This window comes from Periplaneta americana, chromosome 7, assembly GCF_040183065.1.
Source record: "Periplaneta americana isolate PAMFEO1 chromosome 7, P.americana_PAMFEO1_priV1, whole genome shotgun sequence".
Classification (NCBI taxonomy): Eukaryota; Metazoa; Arthropoda; class Insecta; order Blattodea; family Blattidae; genus Periplaneta; species Periplaneta americana.
The window spans coordinates 103408091-103435001 of NC_091123.1; the positions used below are offsets into that span (position 1 = coordinate 103408091).

The 26911-nt window shown below is 33.9% G+C and overlaps 1 protein-coding gene across 11 annotated transcripts in view; it reads right to left on the reverse strand.

Annotated features, from left to right (window-relative positions):
• Positions 1 to 26911, reverse strand: part of LOC138703319 (ubinuclein-1-like) — a 720147-nt gene that overhangs the window by 650038 nt on the left and 43198 nt on the right. The window contains exon 1 of one of the 11 annotated variants that reach the window (XM_069831104.1): positions 5923 to 6062. The exons of the other annotated variants lie outside the window; for them this stretch is intronic. The gene's annotated coding sequence lies outside the window, so the exon portion shown is untranslated. Of the gene's footprint in view, positions 1 to 5922; positions 6063 to 26911 lie in introns of those variants that run through there. 11 annotated transcript variants of the gene reach the window in all.

A 26911-nucleotide genomic window follows, 5' to 3' on the forward strand; every position in this document is an offset into this window, starting at 1 on the left:
TTCAATGATACTATCATTGACTGCATTAAGAAAGAATTTTCAACATTTGTCATGTCATCCATCATTTTCCAGTCAGATGGAAGTGCCCAGTATTTCAAACAGAAATATTCGTTGAGTTTGACTGCAATGAGATCAGAAACATATAAAGTGACATTTCTCAGCTATAGAACATGGAAAAGGCACAACTAATGGTATAGGAGCACAGGGGTAGAGAGATGACATTAGGCACCTCCACATTCAGCTGCGGAATTTGCAGCATGTGCAAAGGAAATCTGTCCCAATATCAAAATATGAGAGGCAGTCAAATGAAGATGGGTCAGATGCCAAAAATTATAATAGAACATTTATTACCTCAAAAACAATCTCCAAAACTGTTTATATATTTATCCCACTGCGAGACAAGACAATCAATCCCATTCTTGAAAAGCTTGTGGGCTGTCTATCAAACCAGTTCCTTACCCAGTCACACATGTCTTCGTCCGATGCAAAACAAAGTCCACGAATGTCTTCTTCAACTCTCCAAAAATGTGAAAATCGCATGGGGAGAAATCTAGGCTGCAGGGGGTGATGTTGAAGTGTTTCCCAACCAAATCTTTGAATCGTATTCCTCATGGAGTTGGGAGTATGTGGAAGGGCATTATCATCAAGAAGGATAACACCATTCTATAGCATTCCAGAGCATTTTGATTTAATGGTGCATCTCAGTTTCTGTGAAGTTTCTACATAATGCTGTGTATTGATTGTGGCCCCATGCTCGAGAAATTCAACAAGCACAAGACTCCTAGAATCGAAGAAGAATGTCAACATAATTTTATCGGAACTTGTGTGTATTGCTTAGGATTTTTTCAGTGGGGGAGAATCCATGTGTTTCCATTGCTGGCTCTGCCATTTGCTCTCCGGTTCAAAAAGGTGATACCACGATTTGTCCCCAGTGACAATACAGGACAAAAATGCATACTCTTCCTCGTGGTATCGTTGCAAGTGACTGAGTGAAGCAGCCATTCTGTTTGTTTTTTTGTTCCTCCATCAACTGATGTAAAACCCATTGCGTTCATATTTTTTGGTAATGCAGGTGCTTCGTCGCAATAACATGTACGGAACCACAACTTATTCCCACCAAACAATGAAGTTCTTCCAGAATGATCTGTCGATTTCCTCGTACAGTAGCATGCAAATTAATCCGAACACGACATATTTTTACATTTTCTGTCATTGTTGGCCTCACAGCTGCTCATACCGCTTTAATTGACATCTGTAGTACGTGTAATTCCATTGTTGAAGGTCTGTCATTATTTTTTTTATAATATGTGACATTTTGCCTGTCGTTTTGTACTTACTGTATAAGCATTTCAGTTGTGTTGAAGACTTAATACTGCAATCCTGTGTACATTCTGTCATCTTCACAAATGGATACAACTCCACGAAAATGGTCTAAAATTATAACATTGGCAGAGCATTCTTCTATGACACAGAGGCAAATTGCTGCAGAATGTCACATCGGTTTGGCTACTGTTAATTCGATCATAAAACGATACAGGGAGACTGGATCCATCACACCCCAGAAAAAAGGAAACTGTGGCCGGAAAGGAAGACTTCACCTGCAGATGATCGTTTGTCAGGAAAAGTAAATTAAATCCTAGACTAACTGCTGTCGACTTAACCTGCAAGTTAATGGCTACCACTGGGGCGAATATTCACGTCACAACAGTGTGGCGTAGGCTTTTGGAAGCTGGACGAAGGGCTCGTAAGCCTATTAAGAAGCAACTGCTAACCCCTGTTATGTGCAAAAAAACTCTTAATGTGGGCAAAATTACATCAACACTGGACAGTGAATGACTGGACGAATATACTTTTTTCCGATGAGTCTCATTTCGAGGTCCACGGCCACTGTGTTTCTTACGTACGGAAAGGATCCGAAAAAGTAACAGCAGCTCATCTCCAACAAATACCCCCCTAAAGTAATGTTTTGGGGTTGTTTTACACGTGAAGGGCCTGGAGCATTAATACCTTTCAAGGGAATGATGAATTCTGACAAATATATTCACTTATTGGAAACCAGAATTGTACCCCAGCTGCAAAAATCATTTCCGGACGGCAGAGGTGTGTTCCAACAAGATCTGGCACCATGCCATATGTCTCGAAAAACTACAGAATTCTTCAACAAGAAGAATATTCAGGTACTCCCCTGGCCAGGCAACTCACCCGACATCAACCCCATTGAGAACTTGTGGTCAATTTGCAAAAGAAGAATGCAAAAAATGGGTTGTTCTACAAAGGAGAAGATGATTTCTGCCCTCATTGGTGTATGGTTTCGCAATGAAGAAACGAAGAATATTTGTGGGAAATTACTGGAATTCATGCCAAATCGTCTCAGAGCTGTTATTAGGAACAAGGGAGGCCACATAGATTACTGAGGTATGTCTTAGATCCTTTTTTTATCCTGTTTGAGTGTTTCTGCATAAGTAATTACATTGTTCAGATTAATTTGCACGCTACTGTATAAGACCTCACCAATAACAGCAGGAGTGATGGCACGATGAGCCTGTCCTGGGTGAGCATTGTCTTGCAGTGACATGTGTCCCTCTCAGAATTTCTTGTGCCATTCCAGTACACGTGATCATGACATGCTGTGTTCGCCGTAATAGCAGACATGCAATGATGGATTTCTCGTCTTCCTACTCCTTCAGCAGTCAAAAATCACACTACATCTTGCTGTTCTTCTTTACCTGCCTCCATTAATGATGTTGGACAAACAAACGTATCTCTAACCTCACTTCCAGCTCAATAAATGAACGACTAGTGTGTAAGCAGAGGTTATAACTGTGCTTTCACGAGTCACCACCAAATGTCAGTTCAGCAATCAAATTCAAGTGGTACCAATTTGCCCACTGTGAGATATACGCATAGTGACAAGTTTTCATTTGACTGTTTCTCATAATTTATGTAGCCTACAGTAAGTACCTAAAGATGATGTAGAATCTGGAAAGGCAAAGTTAAACTATGGGCACATAATGGAAGAGAGATTAGGAACAAACTGTATCAAAAACCAGGAGAATGAGTAGTTTTAAAAATGTAGAGCCAGATATATCCCACTCCATTTACTTCTGAATCAAAAATAGTAGATCTCATGACCGGCAATACCTTGGATCATGTTCAATTCTCAACACCAGATGAACATGAAATCAAAATGTGGAGAATAATCTGAAGGCTGGGGATTGGGTATTAGTGTCATATGCTGGAAAGAAAATAAAGCATTTTGCTGGACAAATTGTTGCTATTGTACCACCTCCCACCATTAATCAAATTTCTTCACTCGGATAGAGATGTTGTCAAAATTCGTGTGGTCTTTACAAGAAGAAATTGAGTGGAAATAAGCAATGAAGTACACAAACTTCCGGAACCACAGTTTGACAGACGCATGTGATAATTTTTTCTGATGTAAACTTTCAAAAATTTCTTATGGGTTGATCAAAGAGGAACTCTGTATAAAAGTTCATAATACCTATTGTATTTACACTGAAGTGAATAGTAGCCTATGCTGTTAAGTAGTGTAGTGTAAGTCACGTGATATTAAACACATAACCTTACTTTGATTGTTGTTTGTTTTTAATACTCATGCATGTGCAACCATATTTTTTTGTCATAATTATACACTGGAGGAAATATTACCTTTACTAATAGATTACCAAATGAAATATTCTCAACAGTATTTGATTTATCTAGAGAAAATCAAAACTCGAGTGGGATTTAATTGACTATTACACGATTAGAAGAAAGTATATAAAGATTAGAAGTAACAAAGTACTCCAATACAATAAAATATTAATTGGCTTACGAAAATACAACTGTCTTCAAATGTATTATTGTACCAGCGAATAGGGATTATAAAGAATGGACACTGAGCGAATTTGCCTGTGTTTTGTTTCTCTGTGCGCCAGCGTTTAGTTCTACTTTCAAGCGCTAGAGGTTAGTGTAATCGAGCATAGGCTAAGATAATAATTGAAAATAGAGTTGAGACACAGGATTCAAACATCGCCTACCTTATTGCATAATCCAGTAACGCTTTGCTTCAAATAAATTCAAGTTAACAGCTTTTCCTTATTTCTCAGTGACAAACTAGTTGTAATAATAATTTTTTATATTTCAGATATAATAAATTATATTATAAAATAATATAATACATTATAAAATTAAGTATCAAATTCGTTTAATATTTGTATATGATATAATATAGGTATAATAAGTTATATTATAAAATAATATAATACATTATAAAATTAAGTATCAAATTCGTTTAATATTTGTATATGATATAATATAGGTATATGGTTTTACTTCTCATAAGAGTTTTGTTTTTCCATTTTCAGTGCTATCAAATCATTACATATTTTAATTGTTATTGGAGTCAACGTCTCAACTCTCATTATAAAGAAACTCTACAGTCTAGACATTACAGTTAATGACGGATTTATTATTTTATGGAACCAATTTATTTTATTCGAGTACATAATGTACCTATATGTATTAATTGTATGTGTTATATTTCTGCTGTGTAGACTGCTAGCTGGTGTGATGTCAGCGCCAACTCTAGGGAGAAAGCAGAATCTCACGCTCTAGTTGGCTTGAAGGTCATTGAAATCAGTCCGGCTACATCAAAGGTACCGATACGAAGTGTCCATTCTTTATAATCCCTGTTCGCTGATTGTACCATCTCAACATTACGCTAGATGGCAGTAGTGTTTTATGATTATGTTTTCTTGTTATCAGTTGTGCCAACTATGGAATCTTATTGAACTCTGTGGACGGTTACTGGTCAAGAATGCTTTGTTGATTCAGTTTCATTTTTATTAAAACATTTGCATTCCACTTCAATCATCCGGATCCCAGTAATCAACGTCACTTGACAGATGATTTTCAATAAAGCTTAGTAGTAAACAATCTCTGATAAGTGAGTATCCATAATATCATATAGCAGAAGCTATAACAAACATAACCTAAATAATATAAACAAGTGTTAGAAAAGTTTTAATTAGGGATGATGAAATAAACAAGAAACGTTTTAATTAACGATGATGAAATAAAAAATAAACATGAATAATTTTAAAAGAAACAATTATAGGAAGTACAATTTTCAAATTTGACTGTTTTAGTGGTTGGTGGTTCATTTGATGTTATATTGGACGTGTGCGTAAAAGAAGTGAACTCATTGATGTACATGGTGTATCCTTCAACTTATTCAGGATTTCCGAATGGTGCTCTTCATATATGACCAGTGATCTTTATTAATTCTTGTTCTTGAATGCCAATGCGAGTCATATTTGAAATTGCTGTGCATCGACTGGAGTGGTTTGTAATTTTCTGTTTTTTGACGTCCAGACCAGTGCAGTTTGAAATGTTGACAAAGAAACAAATGCTAGGGTAGTGATAAAAATTAAAAAATGCTAGGGTAGTGATAAAACTAAACAAATGATAGGAACGCGAAAAAATTAAACAAATGCTAGGGACGCGATAAAATTGTGCAATAAGCAGCCATGATTGGTTGAAAGACATCCTTTCGTACAGTTTTATTGGTCAAAAGTAGTGTGACGTAGTAAAAGTGTAATAGTCTAAATAAAAAATCCTATTGGAATCATCATATAGGCCTAATAAAAAAACTGCATTCAACAGATGTACTCTTGGAGCAATTTACAGAAGTTCTTGTATTTTTCTTAATGTTATGTGCTGTTAGAAATTTAGGAGTGGAATCAAAGGCAGTGTGAGTCACACATGGAATTAACCAAAATAATGCTTTGAACCACAGTTTTCACATGCAAGAACAAAATTTGAAGCAATAATATGATTAGCCCCAATGCAGTTTCACAGCTACAGACATACTTCGATCAGGTAAATGATTGATATTGATTCTTCAAATTATAAACTCACAAAATTGATTACACTGTTGGTGAGCTACTTTCTTGCTATCAGAGGAGTTGAAGTTACAGTTCCTGATTTCCAAGGTAAGTGTGATGAATCATCTGATCTGTGTACTCTTACATCCTTCAGACATTTAATGATGTATTTATTCACACTGCAAATAATCACAAAATTGAAATGTAAAGTTACAAGTTTGTGTCCTGACAATACCAATCAGAAGTTTAGCAAGAAAAGGCAAAAATAACGTTCACAATATTGTTCAGCATTCCTTAAGGAAATGAGCTGTGGACATTGGTTCTGCATGTAAGTTTAAAGTTATATAGAAACTGCTATGTACTGTCTACCAATGGAAAGTATGATGCAGAAAATAAGAGTATATTCATATTTTATTGTACTGTCCATGAAACTGATGCATGAATTCTGTGACTTTGTGGAAGTAAGCTATTCAAAATTTCTTTCTTAAAGCAAAACTAGAAGCTTTCTTTGTTGCCTTGAAATCATACTTTGAATTCTAACTGGGACAATGTCGTTAATTTTTTTAATGATCCCCTGTCTGAAATATGGCTCTATTTTATACAGTGCCTTTAACTTAAGACACAACCCTAGTCATGACAGGCAGGCGGGCGATAAGACCATTCTCCATAGCGGGAAAACCAAGCGGTGTTGTGCAGCGCAGGCAGGCAGAGAGATAGGCCGGTATTTCAAGCAGGAAAACCCAGTGGTGTTGTGTGACCTAGCAAGCAATTAGTGTTAGTTTCTCTTCTGTAAGGTGTGAACGTGTTTGGTCAGTTTTAGTTTTCACTTAACATGTTTGGTGAACTGTGCTGTTAAAGTTTAAATTTATCATGGTGTTCACCACCATGTTACTTTTATCTTTGGGTATGTTAAAACATAAAGTGTATGTGAACAAACCTCATACATTAGAGGAACTTCAAGAAAATATTCGGGCCACGATCTCCAGCATTTCAAGGTGGGAACTGAATCGCGTATTTCAGCACCTTCTTGGTCAGTGTGGGAATTGTACTGAAGCTGGTGGAAGTCATTTTGAACATCTTATGTCTTAAGGTAAGGAATTAATCATCATTAAATTAATTTCATGGTAGATAAACACTAAATACAGGTATAAAGAATGCATGCTGGGCCACTTAGCAGTTCAATTACCTCACAACACAGCTGGGTGTTATCGCTTAAGAGTACTGCCCACCTGCCGGTGCCTGGGTTTCATCTTAAGTTGAAGGCACTGTACATAAGCAGCAGTTTTAATGTTTTGTTCATTGGTTTGAAAGTCGACAAGCTTTTATGGTAAAAGATATTAATAAAATTACAGAACTTGAAAATTAAATAACAGACATAACTAGGCTTCTTACCACCTGTAATTCCATCAAAACTAAAAATTCTTGCACAAAATAGGTTGATATTTCAAACTTTAAGAAATATTTGACCCTTTATTCATATTTTTGATTAAGTGAGGCATAATTCAGTGACTGGATTCGACAATGTTCAACATGACTAAAACTAAATAAACAAATGCATGGGAAAGCAAATCAATAATTATCTTTTTTTTATAAAACTTCAAATGTACAAGCACATAACACTCGCGAAAAAGTAGAAATATAAACACACTAATATGAAAGCATATTTTAAAATGAGTTGAAATAATAAAAAGCATTGCCAAGCAAAATGCATTCCTTTTTCGCATTATGTGATATTGTACAGTTTAGCCTGAGTCTTAAAGCCACAAATGTAGACAATGAAGTGTTTCCTTAGCAATTTTTTATATTTAGAAATTACAGCTAAAATCTGAAACATCTAATAATAACCAACAGTATGTTAATTTCAGTTGTAGGCTTATGTGTACTGAATTCCATAACGAAGTCATAGAGAAAATAAGTGATGAAATGTCAGCCAACTTACAAACAGATTCATCTCATACATTTTGCTGCCATTGAGTAACATGGTTTAAGGAAACATTCAGGACAGATTCGTCAAACTAAACTGAGCAACTTTTCATAAAGAAAATATAAAAATATATAAGTACTATACTGTAATGATTTTAATAAAATTGTAAATGCAGTTAATTCAAAGTATTTTAGTGTTAATGTACAGTATTGCAGCTAACTCACATTCACTTACAAATGCAAGTTTCATTATAAAGTTACTTCAGATAGGTTACAATTCAGGTGTAAAACATGTCCTCCCACAAGGCTTTTTAACTCTCTACAGGTTGCCTCAAAATGGAGCTTGGAGACAAGGGTTATTGAGGGGAGCGGGGATCATCAGTGACGTCACACGTTTCCCGCGTATAGCGGCATTTAAATGTGTTCTGAGTGATCTTTTCGAATTGCTTAATAGCATAAATGTTTTCACCTTATAAATATTGAATAATTGCTTGAAGTCCTGCGTTATAAATGACTTAAACTAATGTTAAATGAATTACAGTTTGTTTGGAAAATTAAACTTACGTTCCCGCACGATTTTAATTTATAGTATTTCAATCTAATACCATTATTATTTTATCGCTGTTATGTTATGGAAAAATTAGTAAATTAATTATTTTTAAATTTCAATAATTTTGTACACCATGTATTTAATAAAATAATATGTATAACAATAATACCGATAATGATATATAGTATTGTTCCCTCCTAATGTCCCAGTCCATTTTCAGCCATGCCAGGCCAAAGATGTGCTGTTGCTATCTGCAAAAGCTTTTACGACAAAAGCAAATGTGAAAATGTTTTTTTTTTTTATACCTAAAAGAGAAGACATCAGAAAACAATGGATAATAGGGTGCAAAAGGCAAGATAAATTTAACCCTGATACCAGCAGAATATGCTCACTACATTTTAAAGAGGAAGATTTTGAATTGGATTTCAGGGCTTCATTACTTGGTATTCAAGTAAAAAGACCAAGAACTTTAAAACCAACTGGTAAGGCTAATAATTTAATTACATTTAAAATTTGTGTAAAGAAATTAAAAGAATATATCAAGTATTATGTCTGTTGTGAAGAAAGTTATCATCTATAACTTGCGTTCTCCCTTTACTACTTATGAATTTTTAATATTCCTGTTTATTATAAAGTCCCGTTTGTCAAGCTCTGCCTATAAATTATCACATGACTGATTTTTTATACTCTTATTATGATAGGCATTATTATTATTATTATTATTATTAATTATAATTATTAATTCTGTGTTACTTTCAGCTGTTCCAACATTAAATTTAACACCAGAACAGTCTCAGAAGACAATATCACCTCGGAATATAAGAATGAAGAAGAGAAATCTAAAAACTATTGTTCCCAATATGTTAGAAGAGGATGCTGAAATTAATGAAGTGGGTGAACCTGAGCCACAGAATGAAGAAGCGAGGTATGAAATTCTACTTAAAAATTATAACACAGTTCTAGAGGAAAATAAGAAACTCAAAGAGCAATGTTTACCAAGTAGATATGAAGTTGAAGGATATAAAAAACAGATTAGCCAATTGGAAAAAAAAAATTAAAAAAATATCTGCTGAAATGGATGAGAAGAAAGTTCTTGCATTAAATCACAAAATTCAGGAAGTACTTTCAGGGTTTTTTAGTAAAAATCAAATAGACATAAAAAAAAAACATGTGAAATGGTCACCTGATGACATTTCTAATGCTTTCACTATTAGATACCTTAGTAAAAGGTTTTACATATACCTTAGAGAAAAAAATTAATATTCCCTTACCTGGAATTTCATCGCCTCAAAGGTGGGCTTCAAATCTGTCACTGCGACAAGGTGTTTTGCCTGATGTCATACAAATAATGGATGTTGCAGGACAGAATATGAATAATTTTGAAAAAACAACAGTTCTATCCTATGACGAAATGAAAATTGCCAGTACTCTCGAATATTACCAGAAAGAGGATGAAGTTGTGGGACCTCATTCTTATCTCCAGATTGTAATGGCTAGAGGACTTTTTGCGAAATGGAAGCAGGCAATATATATTGGCTTTGATTGCAAAATCACTCAGGTCATACTGGATGATAGTATCATTAAATTAAATAATATTGGCTATAAAGTAGTTGCCTGTGTTAGTGACTGTGGTGGAGGGAACATGGGTCTCTGGAGGGAGCGGTCAATATCAATTCAGAATACAATCTACAGGCATCCCGTCTCACAGGAACCCATCTACATTTTTGCTGATGCCCCCCCCATCTTTTAAAGTTGATTCGTAACTGGTTCCTAGACAACGGATTTACTTTGGAAAATGGAGAACAAATCAGTAGTGTTCCTGTGGAAGAATTGATCAAAAGTACTGCCACAGAAATAACTTCATGCCACAAATTAAGTGCCAGCCATGTGAAATGTGAAAAAACTAAAAGCAAAATGTTTTGTTAGCTGCACAGTTACTCTCTCACACTACAGCCACTGCTTTGAAACATTACAAACCTGGACCTGACAAAAAGTTAGCTGAAGTAACAGGAGCCTTCATAGAACTGGTAAATGAATAGTATGACATATTTAATTCTTATACCCCTAACCATTCAGTTCCAACTAAAATGCCCTATGGAACATATCTAGAGCAGCAAAATATAATTTTAAATAAAATGGAAACAGTCATGACCACCTCACTCTGCACTGGAAAAAATAGTTTACAGGCCTTTCAGAAAGCTGTAATTGTTTGCATTAAATCCCTTCGCCTCTTGTTTCAAGATATGATTGAAAAGCACAACATCAAATACATTTTAACACACAGACTAAACCAAGATCTGGTAGAAAATTTCTTTTCTCAAATCCGGACTCGAGGTGGACTACATGATCATCCTTCTCCATTGGACTGTATATACAGAATAAGAATGATTATCTTAGGTAAGAACCCTGGAGTTATTCAGAGGCAAACAAATACAACTGATGCTGACCTGGATGAATTTATAGTAGCGAAAGCTCTAAACAAAGCTCAAATAACCATACCTGAATCAAGCTGTCTGCCTGCTGAACTACACATTAAAGATCTTGAAAATGAACAAATTTCCCATGCTGATATTGTATTGTTGTGAAGAGGATGGTTTAGAATATATTGCAGGTTGCATTGTCAAGAAGTTTAAAGATAAATATCCGTATCTGGGAAACTTCACGCACAAAATTCATACAGAACATAATTACACAGTTCCATCCTGGATTAGACATCTTTCATACGGAGGCCTTACGTCACCTTCTGAAACCTGGCTACAAGAATTAAAAAATATTGTGTCCTCATTCACATTATTTCATAAAGACAATGTTCAACGGGGGAAAAATGTTTTAAAAAGGACCACAGATTTCGTAGCTTCAAGTATAGGCCTACAACATATCCCTTTAGAGGTACTTGAAGCAGTTGTGAAAACTATCTTTTTCGTGAGGATAAAGTATCTGAATTCCAAAACTGAAGCACACAAGAGGAAGAGATTAGGAGTGCCGGATAATACAGAAACGAGACAGATGAATAAAAAAATACAAGAAAATAATTAATTAACAAGTAAGTAATTCACTCGTATGCCATTTTAATGTATTATTTTTAAGTACTATTTTGTACGACATAGTAGAAGAAACAGTTTGAAAAATTAATGTTCATATTACATTACAACATTATAAATTGAAGATCACTTTCTTGAATTTCATGATATCACTGAATTTCAGGTTGGCAAAAATATAATAAAAAGGACAGCTGAATATATTCCTATAGGCCTGCATCAAAGATATTCCTACGGATATTTTAGAAACCACAGTGAAAACTAGACAGAGCAAACATACGTATGCACTCGTAAGTATTTTATAACTACGCATAAATATCACATCATACATTACAATTTGCACTACTTTAAATTTAATTTTAGGGTTTCCTGAACTATCATACGAGCAGATCACTACATACATTGTATTTGTGTTATGCCTGTAGGTTATGTTGTCTTTAAAGTAAAAAATAAATTTCCGCAGCTTCATAATAGAATTGCACACGCTCACACGCAATATAGGCAGAACATGGTTATGCCATTCCATCATGGTGAAACCACCTTAAAACTCTGACTCGTGAATTAAATGAGGTATAACAAGAATAAAATTGGGAAAACACGAAAACATCCTGCAGATACAGATGTTGGCTATTACCACTATCAATCGAAACATAAACAGTGAACAACACAAATTCATAATATGTAAGTATTTTCTATATATATATATATATATATATATATATATATATTTTAACGTTTCACGGGTGATATTTTGCATTATTTTCAATTTATTTCAACATTTCTCGGCACAACATAATATTATCAAATGATAGTCGCCATGTGCCAGGAATCTTCTTATGACACATGGGGACTGTGTTCTGACTGGTCAATACATACTGATGCAACCTGGGTAAAGTTAAAAAGCCTTGGTCCTCCCACACTCATGGTTTAACGGGGTTCTGCTGTGGCTTCTAGGCCTACCTGTGATGGAAGCACCAATGCAGAGATCTAAATTGTTTCGTACTGAAAGGAGTATTTTTATAACAGAAAAATCTACCACAATACATTTTATTAGTTAAAAATGCTTCTGAGTGAGAAACTTCCTTTCTGTTTGATGAGTTAATTCAGTGGTGTAGTGTCCTAGTACAAGATACAGTAAAACCCTATCATTCTTAACGAATTTCTGAGGGATTACTTCCCCTCTCCCTTAAAGAAGTTTTCCTTAAAAGAGGGTTTACATAAAATGGGAAAGACTAAAATAATTAATACTAATGTGTGTTATTACACACCAAACATTATACCTAATTATTTAATTAGGCCTACAATTATTATTTACAATACATTTCATTATATTTTCTAACTCTTCAAATGATGAGACATTAATGTTTTTCCATTTCGTTGAATTCAAACCACAATTCAACTCGGCAATGAAAAAATTTTTTTCTTCTTCATTATTCCCCAAACCAAAAGTTGACATATGTAAGTGTTATTTGAGGATTAACCTCGACATCCCTTATTATTTTCACTTTTCATCTGATAGTTAATTTCTTCCATTTAGTCGCCATTATAACAATGTATCAACTAACAAAAAACACTTGAAAAAAGTATCCATAAAACTCGCGAGAATAAAGCAAGCAAAGCAACCACACTGTGAAAGCAACATAAAGCAAGACCATAAAGAACTCTAAATATTAATACCACCAATGGTTGTGCATTACTATCGATTAATATGCACTATCAAAATAATATGCTGGTACTATTGAATACTGGAAGTCTATTCGATATTTCAGGCTTCATTATCACAAAATTCATTTCAAAAATATTCTTTAAACGCAGGATTTTCCTTGAAAGCGGGAATTAATTACATTATTTTTACGGTAATTTGGCTGGAATTTAACACATTATTCCTTAAAAGCAGGAATGTTAAAACAGGGTTTTACTGCAGTGGCATCTTTTTTGTTCATGTTAATAAAAGTATAAATGCTTTCTGCTCAACATGTTAGGTAGTCGAAGTCAATGTCACTATCACCCTAGACAACCTCTGTTATGTTTGTGGGAACACACAATATACACAAACATATACAAACCTCATATGAAAAAATCTATAATGTTATCAAATCAGAGGTGTCATTCAGCTTGTTCACACCATTTTGCCCAAACTGCTTGCCGAATTTGTCACAGTTCATAGAACCAGTTGTTAAATGTTCTAGGCAGTGGTTCCCAAAGAGTCCGTCATGACCACATGTGGGGTCATATAAAGAGCTAAGGAGGGTCGCGAGATGATTTACAAAATGAAGCAAAAAAAATGCCTTATTAACATAGTGCATTTATTTTGTATTTAGAAACAGAACATGAACAATTTTGAACATATAAATAAAAAATATAAGTTACATATATTTCAGGAGTTAAGTAAAAAATAATTAATGCATTACATGTCCCTGTTTTTAGAAAGCAACTTCTCAAATCTGAACTCTGTATTCTATACACGTCCACACCTGTGGAGTAACGGTTAGCGCGTCTAGCTGCAAAACCAGGTGGCCCGGGTTCGATTCCTGGTCGGGGCAAGTTACCTGGTTGAGGTTTTTTCCGGGGTTTTCCCTCAACCCAATATGAGCAAATGCTGGGTAACTTTCGGTGTTGGACCCCGGACTCACTTCACCGGCATTATCACCTTCATCTCATTCAGACGCTAAATAACCTAAGATGTTGATAAAGCGTCGTAAAATAACACACTAAAAAAAAAAAGTACTCGATACAGACCCAGTGATACCATTTTCAAGTTAAAGGAGATTTCTCAGTCTGTACTGATGACAGGCTTATTTTCTATAAATACAAGGTTGCAAATGTTATGAAACATTTAAGAACATACAAAGGCTATTCATAAAGTAACTTCTGCTTATTTTTTACAAACCTGTGAATGACGTTACAGAATTGGGTTACAATACCTTTGAATGTATACACTCTAGTTTATTTTTCCACATAGTTTCCAGTCACATTGAGACACTTGTCGTAGCGTTTGATGAGCTTTGAAATTCCGTAATCGTAGAATTCGGCCGCCTATGACTGAAGCCAACCTACGACGCTGGTTTTCAACTCTTTGTCATTGTCAAAGCGCTTTGAGCCGAGCCACATCTTCATGTATATGAAGAGATGGTAATCGCTAGGCACTAAATCTGGGCTATAGGGAGGATGAACCAATACTTGCAGTTTGGTCGCAGTATGATGCGCAGTATGCAGCCGGGCATTGTCATGCAGGAAAATCACACCAGAGCTCAACATGCCATGACGTTTGTTTTGAATGGCCCTTTTCAAGTTTGTTAGCGTGTTACAGTAATGCTCAGCATTAATTGTGGCATTCCTCTCCAAGAACTCCACTAGCAAAATTCCTTTTCTGTCCCAGAAGACAGTTGCCCTGAGTTTCCTCATGGAAAGTGTTTGACGACACTTTGTGGGTTTTCTCGGGGACTGAGTATGGCTCCATTGCATTAATTGAAGGTTTGTTTCTGCATTCACATACCGCACCCAAGTCTCATCTCCTGTCACAATCTGATCGAGAGAAGCATCTTCTCATTCCTAACGCTTAAGAAAGAACAGTGCTGCTCCCATCAGCTGAGCCTTCAGTTCCTTAGAAAGGAGTTTAGGCACCCATCTGGCAGAAAGTTTCTGGTAGCCCAAATCTTCGGTAATCGCTTTGTACAGAAGAGTATGACTAATCTGTGGAAAATCCTCACTAAGCTCCGACATGGTGAACCTGCGGTTTGCTCTAACTCTTTCGTCAAGCAAACGAATCAGATCTGCATTCACGATACTCGGTCGACCACTTCTCTCTTCATCATGGACATTTGTTCGCCCATTTTTGAACATAATTATGGCATCATTGTCTTACACCACCTTCACTCGTTACGTCTGGCCCATGAACTTCACGAAGTTGGCGATGGAGTTCACTAGCTTTACAGTTTTTGGTCACAAGAAATCTTATTACAGAATGTACCTCACACCTGGCGGGACTTGCAATTGCAGCACACATTTTGACAGCACGTGGCTCAGAGAGGAACAAAGACACAACCTTGACTCTACCACTGCTCGAACCATACTGCTTCAAGGTACACTCCACTGCAAGAGTGGCGCCACTGTCTCTGTTGTTATGCATGCTATATGAAAACGGAAGTTACTTTATGAATAGCCCTCGTATTTTGCAAGATCAAAGTATTCTTTTGACCCTAAACTAGTCTATGCTCTATGGGAAAAAAAAGAAAAAGAAAGTCGAGTTTCAACATTCCATCAGTAGATACATAATTCAATGAGATTTTTCTTCATATTTTTTTAACAGCCAGTTAAATGTAAATGTATAAAAACGGATTCAGTATCCATCTGTGACTGTAGTAGGCTAATTGTAAGTTTCTTCCTGAAAATGCTCAAAAAACCGTTGTTTAAAATCATTCTTTGGATAGTATCCATTGCTTTTGAGTAATATTATAATTATTTGCAATTTTACAGAGATTTGTATTTTTCGAATGGGTCATGAACCTGTACAGTAGTGGTGGAGAATCGCAACAAAAATCTCGCTCAAAAGTAGATTGCTGCATCAAAAAGTATGGCAACCACTGGTTTTAAGGCTATACTGACGTGAAATTTGAATTTTCTTAACCATTTGAGCTAGAGTTTAGAAAATTTCTACACATATCATGCTGCATACAAATAGCCTCTGTATGAAGTTTCATCTCATTTGATCCAAAATTATATGAATTAGCTATTAAAATGTTTGTAAATTTAAACTGTATTTTGAAAAGTCACTACTCCTACGAATCTCAAAATTATTGCTTGAATTTTGTTCTATATGCATTTCAAACTTCTTGAATGACTTGCTGTTTATTTTATTTTTTATTATTTTTTTTTGTTCAGATGATTCTTCAAGAGCTAAGAAAATGTTATTTTATACACTCTAACACAGGTATGCTCAAAATTGTAAAAGCTCTGATTACACGGATGATGCTGCACTGCATAACATACAGTGTACGAACTGGGGTCCGCAACTACATTTCAGCACCGCCTGTGGCATCGCTCTCATACTCATATATATATATATATATATATATATATAAAATAAACTGATTTTGAAAAAGGAAAGAAGATAAATTGTAATATTCAGTTACTACATTGTGTATAATATTTAATATAGTTATGATATTATATCATAGATAATGTTATTTTCATATTCCACAATACATTGTGGTCTGTTCAACATGTGGATTCTTTTCTGGAAATAATCGGAAATCTATTTCCAACGAATTTACTCAAAATGCGCAGGTAACTTAAAAGATGCTCATCTGTTAATCGGGATCTATGTTTGGATTTAGCAACTTTCATTCTCTAAAATAATTCTTCGCACACTAATGTCGAGGAAAATGTAGCTAACATAGTGGTAGACAATTAACTCATCTTGGAATATTTCATTTTGTTAATTTTTTAATACTTCTATGCTTGTCAAGTCATATTCTCTGCATTTAGTTCTGAATTCTACGTTATTTTGTAAATAAATTAACTAGTACTGGAACTGCACTCTCATGGATTGTACTAAATTTACTATGAAAGGATTAACAAAAAGATTAATATCACTTTCCATACGTCTAAAATCACTAAATCTATGTTCTGTGAATTGAAATTTGAGTTGTTCCAGTACAGAGATATAATTAACTATATTTTGTTCAGGCACCTTACATCTCTTTACAAGTTCACCATCTGTTAAGGGTTTTAGTGCCTTAGCTAATTCCCAACACACTACAGAACTTGCCGCCGCCGCCACCGCCACCACTTCAATTCTCGTATTCTCTTTCAAATACAAGACAACTTTTGACCATACAATAGGAAAATAGCCCTACATGAAATTTTATTTCATATGAAGTGACAAATATATATATATATTGAAAGCGTAGAACATTTGCTATAACAATAAAACATACAAGCATTACAAAAGAAAATATAAACACAGTATTTATGTGTTTATTGCCTACATATATATGTTTGATACAAGTTATTTTTAATTCCCTAATCAAATTTTTCACAGTTTCAACACAATCAACTCATAGGTGCCCCTTTTATTTACCAACTTATTAACTTTCTTTATTACTTCAAACTGGTCAGACCACATCCAATGCATTTCCTTCTTGACTTTATAAGTGACCTTGTATCTAAAGATGGGACCATGCAGTTCAATGCCATTGACTGTATGTAGTCCTAAAAGGGAACAGTGACCCTTTATGTAAGACTATTGCGAAGTTATCATCGCACAGAACACCAATATTTTTGGTGAAAACATATTTGGCCTTCCAAAATAATTTCTGTGTTTATTTTTTAATTTATTCACGAGTGTTTGACTTGGTATGTAATACAAATGTGCAACTTCTCATTGATCAAGTTTTCATATCATCTAGTGTTTGATGGAATATCTTGCCTTTATTGCATACTATCTTCTCTCTGGAGAATCCTTTTGACCTTTTGCCATTTAAAAATTTCAGCTTTATATTGAGTAAAAGCATTTATACTTTTTATTAACAACTAAAAAGATGCCACTACAATAAACCCCTGTTTAACGTTCCATTTTTAAAGAATAATGTGTTAAGTCCCAGCCAAATTTAAAGGAAACCGGCTTAAGGAAAATCCCGCTATTAAGCAATACTTTCAAATGAATTTTGTGAACGCATTATGGAAATCCAAGACAAGTAGTTCAATAAACAAGGTCCAAGAAATTTCATTAACAAGGCAACTATACAGTATTTAGTAAAAAAAAAAAAAAAAAAAAATGAATTCTTCAATATTAACTTATATTGTGTCTGTAGTAGATCTAGCTCATCTCGCCTCCACTTGTGGAGCAGCAAGAGTGCTCATGTGGACTGTGTGTTTCTTTCCTCCATGCCGTATGAACAGTTGCAATGGCCATCTTTTAATTTCACATTAAGAAAAGTACAAGAATTTGTTGCACTTTTCCAGCGTTATTTTATTTTATTATATTTTGTAAGCACTATTAGCAAATATAACTAATCAACTCATCATATAAGGAAAGCTAACCCTTACATAGGAATAAATATATATCTGTATTTCATTTTATTTCATTTTCTGTATTTAATAAATGAATTTTGAAGCAAACCCCAACATGTTGAAACAGATTATTTCTTTTACAATATTACAGTAACAAATATTTATAATCAAATAACTAGAAATACATTATTCCAAAGTTCTCCAATGTCAAAAGAATATGAAATTGAAAACATCATTACAGTTTCAGTTATTTGTTATGTGAGATACACTTTTTCATTTTTATTTCATTTGCACTGTAACTAACCAACTCATAACGTACGGAAAATTATCCCTTAAATAGCAACAAATATATTCTATTTACTTTATATTCTGTATTTAAGAAATTATTATTAAACAACTAAACATGTTGAAATAGGTTGACCAAAGCATTATTAATACATTGTTCCACAGTATTCAACATAAACCAATGTCAAAAGTTTAAAATTGAAAACATCATTACAGTTTGAGTTACTTTTATGCAGTTGGCCTGGGTGGCACAGTCGGTAGAGTGCTGGCCTTCTGTCCCCCAGGTCCTGGCATTGTCCTTAGATGTGACAGGCTCATGTCACAGATGTAAAAGAACTACTGCAGGACAAAATTCCAGCACACCGGCGATGCTGATATAACTTCAGCAGTTGCAACCATCATTAAATAAAACATAATTTAACTTAAATTTAAAAGTCATATTGAGTTCAGATAAGTTTGTCAAATAATATCATATAAATGTTTTTATTTTCAGTCAATCACTTATCATGTTAAGATGGCAGAAATGGATTCTGTTACATCAGGATACAATATTAATAAATGTCACGAATATTTTCGACTTACTTTCAAGTCATCTTCAGGTGATAGTTTACTAACAAACATACATTTGAACATGGTGAAAAATATTATTTAAACACCTCTATAAAACACTAATAAATAGTCTAACCATGCATACTTTTTCTTAAAGTGGTTAAATGGCGTACATGGTATTAAATTAACATCCAGATAGAAAACCTTCCAGTGGATATAATTATAATTTATACAATATATTAAAAAGGCAGGCAGTGTGCCTAAGTTGTAAAATTAAAAACGTTAAAATTATTATTATGTAAAACTGAAGGCTAAGGCTTGTGCTTTACAAAGTTCAATATATTGGAAGACTGTAGTGAAGTGGATGTAAAAGAAAATCTCGGTCTATTCGCCGTGGTGAGAGGCATAATATCTGAAAAAATTAATCAAAAAGATGTCTTAAGAATTTTGAAGAGAAATTATGTGATTAAAGCCTGAAAAGGGCATTAAAAGTTAATACTCACGAAAGATGTACAGTGGAGGTTTTCAGATGATGTGGCCTTCTCATCTTGGCGTTACATGGTAGACTGAGCTATTGAGTTTTCTATAAATGGAGTACGAAAAGAAGTGACAGGCTGAACTAGTCGATAAACAATTATTCTGTAATACGGTATAGAGGGTTACGTAAATTTGGTATTTGTTCGTTAAGCAGCTGTATATTGTGATTATGGTTTTTTACTATGAAGTACTACTCCTCAGCAGTGCTAATAAGATGTGGATTATTCACTATTTTCAGTATTTCTAAGGTTTTATGGATATTATTGAGTTCATGGCCGGTATCAGTTAGGTGGGTGGCAAATTTAGATTTATTTCTATTGTTAAAGAAATCTGATTTATGTTCTTTAAACCTGGTTTGAAAATTTCATTTTGTTTGGCCTATATATTTCTTGTTGCAGTTTGTACAGTCCAGTTGGTATATATCACTTTGTAAAAGTATATTCTTTTTCCTGAGTCTATTGGGGATTATGCTATTCAGTTTATTGTTAGTTTTGTATGTGATGTTTATGTTTTCTTTCTTAAAAAAGGGCTGAAAGTTGGTTGTTGACTTTTTCAACATATGTCATAGGGTGCAAAGCTGTGACTTTTCTAGATTCTGTGGGTTGTAAGGTAGTAGGTAGTTTATTTCTTAGTTTTCTAATTCTGTTTCGGATGTAGTCTGTACATATTTTTATTAAAACCATTTTCTGTAGCTAGTTGTATTATATATTTACGTTCGTTAGTGAAAGCTGTTTGGTTGAGTGATATGTTTATTAAGCGATCAACTAGATATCTAAATTTAAATAACTTGTGAGAATATGGATGGTTGGATGTCTGACTTATAGTGTAGTTGATTGACATGGGCTTTCGATAATTACAAATAAATTTTGATTTATTTATTTTGAGGAAATTAATGCTTCTATGTGTTTCTTCGAAAGTAAATTTTATTTTTGGGTGTAAGCTATTGAAGGTGTCAACAATTGATTCTGACAGTGATGTGCCATTATGTATGATGAAAGTATCGTGTACATACCGGAAATAAGTTTTAATACTATGTTGTTGTTGTATGCTAGGAATGTGTTGATTTTCAAGGTTCTGTAGAAAGATTTCAGCTATGAAGCCTGAGAGAGTCACCCATGGCTAAACCTTTTGTTTGTTTGTATATCTTATCGTCAAAAATGAAATAATTTTGATGCAACGAAATGTGTAATAAATTTTCTAATCGATTAACTAAATCTGGGTCGGTTTTGAGGTCTAATAATTTAGTGACATTAATTTGAATAGTTTCATCTATGGGTATATTTGTGTAAAGACTTTCAATATCAAGAGATAGCATCTTATAATGTTTATTAACTTTTAGTTTTTGTAATTGTTTAATTAATTGTTGTGTATTTGAAAGGGTGTATTTATTGTCTATCGGAAGAGTCTTTTTCAAAAAATGTAGAAGAAATTTGTTGATATTATGATTTGGAGAATGCATACTGTTAACAACTGGTCTCATTGATAAATTTGTTTTATGGATTTTAGGTAAATTCTTTGATGTTGGATTGCTGGGATTTTGGTTAATATATCTGTGAGATTTTGAGGGTGGGATCAGGCCCAGTGCTGATTTTATGGCCTGTTTAATTGTTTTTGGTATTGTTCAGTGGGGTCCGCTTTAAGTTCTGTTATTTGATTCTTAGTAATGAATTCTAATGTTTTGTTTATGTATTCTTCTTTTTCCATTAAGACAATGGAATCAGACTTATCTGCCTTGATGTGTACTATTTTATTTTGATTGAGTTTCTTTCCTAGCTTAAGAATTGTTTTCTGTTCAGATTTTGCTTCTTGTATTTGTTTTTGTGTTTTTGGATTGTTCAAATATTGTGTAATGATCTTGGAGGTTTGGTATCTTAAGTGTTCTTTATTTTCATGGGAGCTACTTTGTATAATGTGTTCTGTTTCGATAGCCAAATCTTCAATGATTTTGTTTTTATTACTGGGAGCATAATTATGTTTATAACCTTTGTTAAGGATTTCTCATTCAGAAGGCAAAAAAGTCAAATTAGTAAGGTTAGTTATTCTATTGGAATTTGGTGTTTGTTGTGGTGTGGTTTTTTGTGAATTGGAGGCAAGAAGGGAATTCAATTTCTTATTTAAAATTTCATATTTAGAAGACATTGGTCAACTTTTTAATGACATTTTTGTTGTACACTGTCCCAATATATGCCTATTGATTTTGCTGTAAGTAAATGCAAAGCATATAATTTGTTGCATAGTTAGGTCTGTTGTTTTGTTTTTCTAGCAGCTATTGAATTATAGTTGATCTTAATGGTTGCATATTTTGGAATCACCTTGTGTTGAAGACACTGTTTGTTAAACCAAAGATTTGCCTATGTAGTTTCACCTTAGTGTTCAAATAGTTGTATGCAAGCTTTTTTGCCTGACTGGCTTCAATAAATTTAAAAGTCATATTGAGTTCAGATAAGTTTGTGAAATAATATCTAATCTAATCGTTACATTTTATATTAATTTTATATAATAATTGTATCAAGCTATTTAATAAATTATGATTATTTATAATCAACTTTAAATGCTTATAATAGAATCTATGTTATCATTCAAACTTTGTAATGGCACAAAGTAACCTTAAATATCGACCCAAAACAGCACTGTCGGATTAATTTTATAATTTACAAGACATAGGATTATGTATGTCACGAGGTTATTATTGTATTTTAAAGAAGAGAGGATAAGTATTAACATTTATAATAACTGTAACGGTAAGATAAAATTATACCAGGTGTTTTAAACCACCCGTATCAGCCATTTTTCTAGAAACCTATATGATACTGAAAGTTCATAAAAAAATTTTGATAACCAAAACCTATGTAAAGAATCGATTGGTGGTAGTACCATTTCCCGTAACAAACCGGAAGTAGGTGTACCTGTGGTCAACTTCGAAATTTCAAATGAGAACATGGGTCACTGAAAGTGCCATTGGAAACTATTTTAAGAAGAAACAACTTTACTAAAACTTTTTTTTTCTAACTTTTATTGTTTACTCACAAAGCAACAAAAATGGTATTTTCTGAGAAATGCTGTATGTTGTTTATGTACGTACACTCTTCATAGTAAGTGTTCAAAATGTCCGGCACCCTGTGCAAAACAATGTTCTGATTTCCGCCTAAAATCAGTCCTTTTAAAAGTAGTTTCCAATGGCACCTTCAATGACCCATGTTCTCATTTGAAATTTTGAAGTTGACCACAGGTACCCCTACTTCCGGTTTGTTATGGGAAATGGTACTACCACCAATCGATTCTTTACATAGGTTTTAGTTATCAACATTTTTTTATGAACAACCAGTATCATACAGTTTTCGAGAAAAAAGGCTGATACAGGTGGTCTGAAACACCCGGTATACTTATAATATAAAGTTGAAAATCCTTCATAAACCAGCTACTATAAATAGAATGCAATATTTAACCACGAAGAGCCTTAAATATTCTTCAGGGAACAAACGGATAATAGATAGAAAGCAAGCCATAGAGTTCCTAGGTATGGAGATGACCTTAGTCCAAAGATATTACACTTAGGAAATGTGAAATTAAATCTTCTAATAAAATTGGGTACAAAGTTACCCCAAATGACTAACAAAATTTCATCCTAGTATATCCTTAAGTTAAAAAATTAGCTGCTTACAGGATGGAAAAATATTAATTTTACACGAAATTCTCGAGCTTTATAGTATCGCAGAAAACAATACAACTCTAAGCAATCACATTTATTGTATTATTACAGTGTTGTTTCTTGCCGAAGTGTTCAGGCATTCAGGACAGGAAAAGACTTATTACATGCCTGCAAACTTGAAACCCATCTGTGATTACTTCAGCAGTCATCTATCCATTTCCCTTCCAATGCTAATAGGCTGTCACATACACAACAATGAAACTTAATTTAAAAAAAAGAAAAGCAGTTTAAAAAATAAATGGGCCATCAACTACAAAATAACTACTAAGCACATTAATAAGATACTTCGTTTTGCTCTGTTAAAATTTCTCCTACAATTTTTTATTAGCGGTACATTTGAATTGAATCTTGGCAATACTGATCGCGTTATTGATCACTGGACCATTATCACTTAAAGCTGCTCCTATGTTTGAATCTTAATTTGCAAGAGCAATTAGAGTAGTGCAATGAAGTATTAAAAAGTTCGATTTTTTTTTAATAATAATAATAATAATAATAATAATAATAATAATAATAATAATTCTTTATTTATACTGGCACAGTTAAGGCCATAGGGCCTTCTCTTACACTCTACCAGGTCACAAAGTAAGTTTGATTGAAGTTCTTTTTAGCAGTGGTCATAGTGGTATGTATAAGAAGAGTAAAATAGATTATGTATCATAGTGGTTGTTTCAGAAAGTGTAAAGTTAAATTAGTAAATGTTCAGTACATCACTGCCACTTCTTAGTCATTGCATCTTTGAACCAGAGAGTACTACTAGTCTTATACGAAAACACTCGTATCATTTAGAAATATTTTTGTAACAGACGTGTATTTTTCCTGGACCAAAAATACAATATGATGTTGCAATGAAGTGGCGGTGATGTGCTAAATATTTAATGTTAAATTAACTCGATGTAACAATGTGCACATGTATCTTTGAATGTTTAAAATAATGTCTGTGTGGCCAGATAATATTCAAAGCTAATGAGCAGGTATTGTGAATATTCTGTACACCCCTTCTTCATAACGCAAGTTAGCATTTGCGAGTTTTAAAACTAGGCCTACCTTACATAACATAATTCTGCATGTCACATTACAATTTTCGGAGAAACTGCACTTAGTGCCCCGCAAGATATTTTTCTAAGTCCAATTATGTGACACTGCGCATGTGCAAGACACAGACAAGTAAAGGAACTACCACACCATAGATAAAGCTAGTGCACCAACAGTATCATGTACTTAAACAGTTTTAGCAGGTACATTTCATAATAGCTCAGGCTCAACATAACAAATGGCGGTAGTTATATTGCATCGTTTAGGTCGTTTTCTCCAAAGTTAGTTAAACTTGGGATAAATTAAACCCTTTCAACTTTACTCTTCAGTTTAAAAATGCTTCCATTTTCTCCATAAATTTCTGGCAGCCCACCTGTTTAAATTAATGTTGGCACTAGATGCTCATGGCTTCTCATGTGTTGGCTATACTGAACAACTAGCCAATCAGAGCCAAGATTACTGATGGTGCGTCGATAGAGCTACACATACTGAAATCAACATGTCAGCTGTTTACAGAGAATTAATGCTATAATCAAATCAACGCGAATAAGGAAGAAATGGAAATAATAGTTTCACAAATAAATCATTTATACCCATGTGAAGTGTTGTGTATCATTTAATCAGCTATTTTCTTGAATTTATTGGAAAGCATTCTCGATTCCACTTTTCTCTGATAGGCAAGATCGTACAATAACTTGTGTCTTGTGTTAATGTGCATATCTGGTGGCATATGTGGATCCATTTTAATATAAAAATTAATTTTCTTTAGTTTATTCCTTTCCCTCCGAAAATCATGATCTCCATTAATTTCAAGAAGACAACTTCCAGCTTTTTAACATGTTCGGTAACCCACTAAATTAGGCCTACCTGATGTACCCAGGATCTTGATAATTCTAAGAGAAATACCTTTTATTTTTAACGTTGCAGTATGTGGCCTAATCTAGTTATGTAATATTTACAGCCCCTAATTTGTAATTGGCTAGAATGCGCAAATACCCAGAGCAAAGGTGCAAGAGAAAGTATTTTAAGTTAGGATGTTGAAATAATTGTTAAATACATGCTCAATAAAAATGAATATTTGTAAATAATGTAATAAAAACAGCCTTTCGTTTGGTGAATTGGCACAATTATTGTTTTACATTTTTGTTTGGTAATAGAAGCGATAAAGTTAAAGAAACAGGTTAGGGTGCCAACATTTGCTATGTCCAGTTTTCCAGTGATCTAAACCCATGGCCTAAATATTCATAATAGGTGTCATCCTCTTGTATTATTTTTATTTCAGTAAACGTTTGGTTGCACTATATGATTGCTTCATCGTCCATTATGAATTCTGATCAGATTATCATAAGCTGATTAACGTACCGTACACTGTAAGGTCCTGTGTTCAGACATGGAGAATTCAGGGAAAAAAAGTAAGAATTTTAGTCCAGAAATTGATTTACTGCTCTCTTTAGTTAGTCCAAATAAAGATATATTAGAATGTAAGAAAACCGATAGTGTGTCTTTAAAAGACAAAGAAAAAGCTTGGCAAGAGCTAGCAGGAAGTTTCAATGAAATTAGTGGAATTGTAGTACTGGTAAGAAATTGGAAGATTTTAAAGGGGAAGTATGAAAACCTCAAAAAGACCTGTAAAAGGAGATTTTCCAGAGATAAAAAATACACATCAGGTGCAGGTGAAGTCCCATATCAACCGGACTTAATAACAACTGATATTAAAATAAAAGAGTTTATTGGCACAATACAACTTGAGGGGTTACCATCTGTATGTGACTTAGATTGTACTGGCCAGTCATCACTACTCGCATCTGTGAAGCACCCATCTGCAAACATTGGAAAAACACAATTTCCTCTTCAAATCCAATCAATTCAAAATTCCATTGTAACATCCTTTTCATCTGTGAATCTGCACAAGTATGTAGCTTCTGAATCCCAAGCATTTGTCGCGGGTGATGATTCAAATCCCACTGATCAGGCAATTGAAGATATACCAATAATAACTCAGGATAATATACAAATTAATGAAGTAGAAGCCATTCCATGTAGCAGTCAATTCAGTATTAGGGACCTGAGGAAACCTACTTCCACTCCACTCCAAGTAAAGAAGAAAAGACCATCACTAGACAGTTCATTGGCAGGAAAGAAACTTATGGCACTATCGCAAGAAAAACAAGAAGTTTTGCAGTTACAAAAACAAGCAATAGAGGATCAAATTCAGTTGCAAAGGATGGAGTATGAATTTAAAGTACAGGTAACATATATGAAAGAACATAAGTGAAGATAGAACTCGCAGAACTTTATATAAAAAAATAAGGAGTTTGATCTTGAGATGAAAGGAAGAATTCTTGAATTTGATGTTAGGAATAGGGAATTGGACCTTAAACAA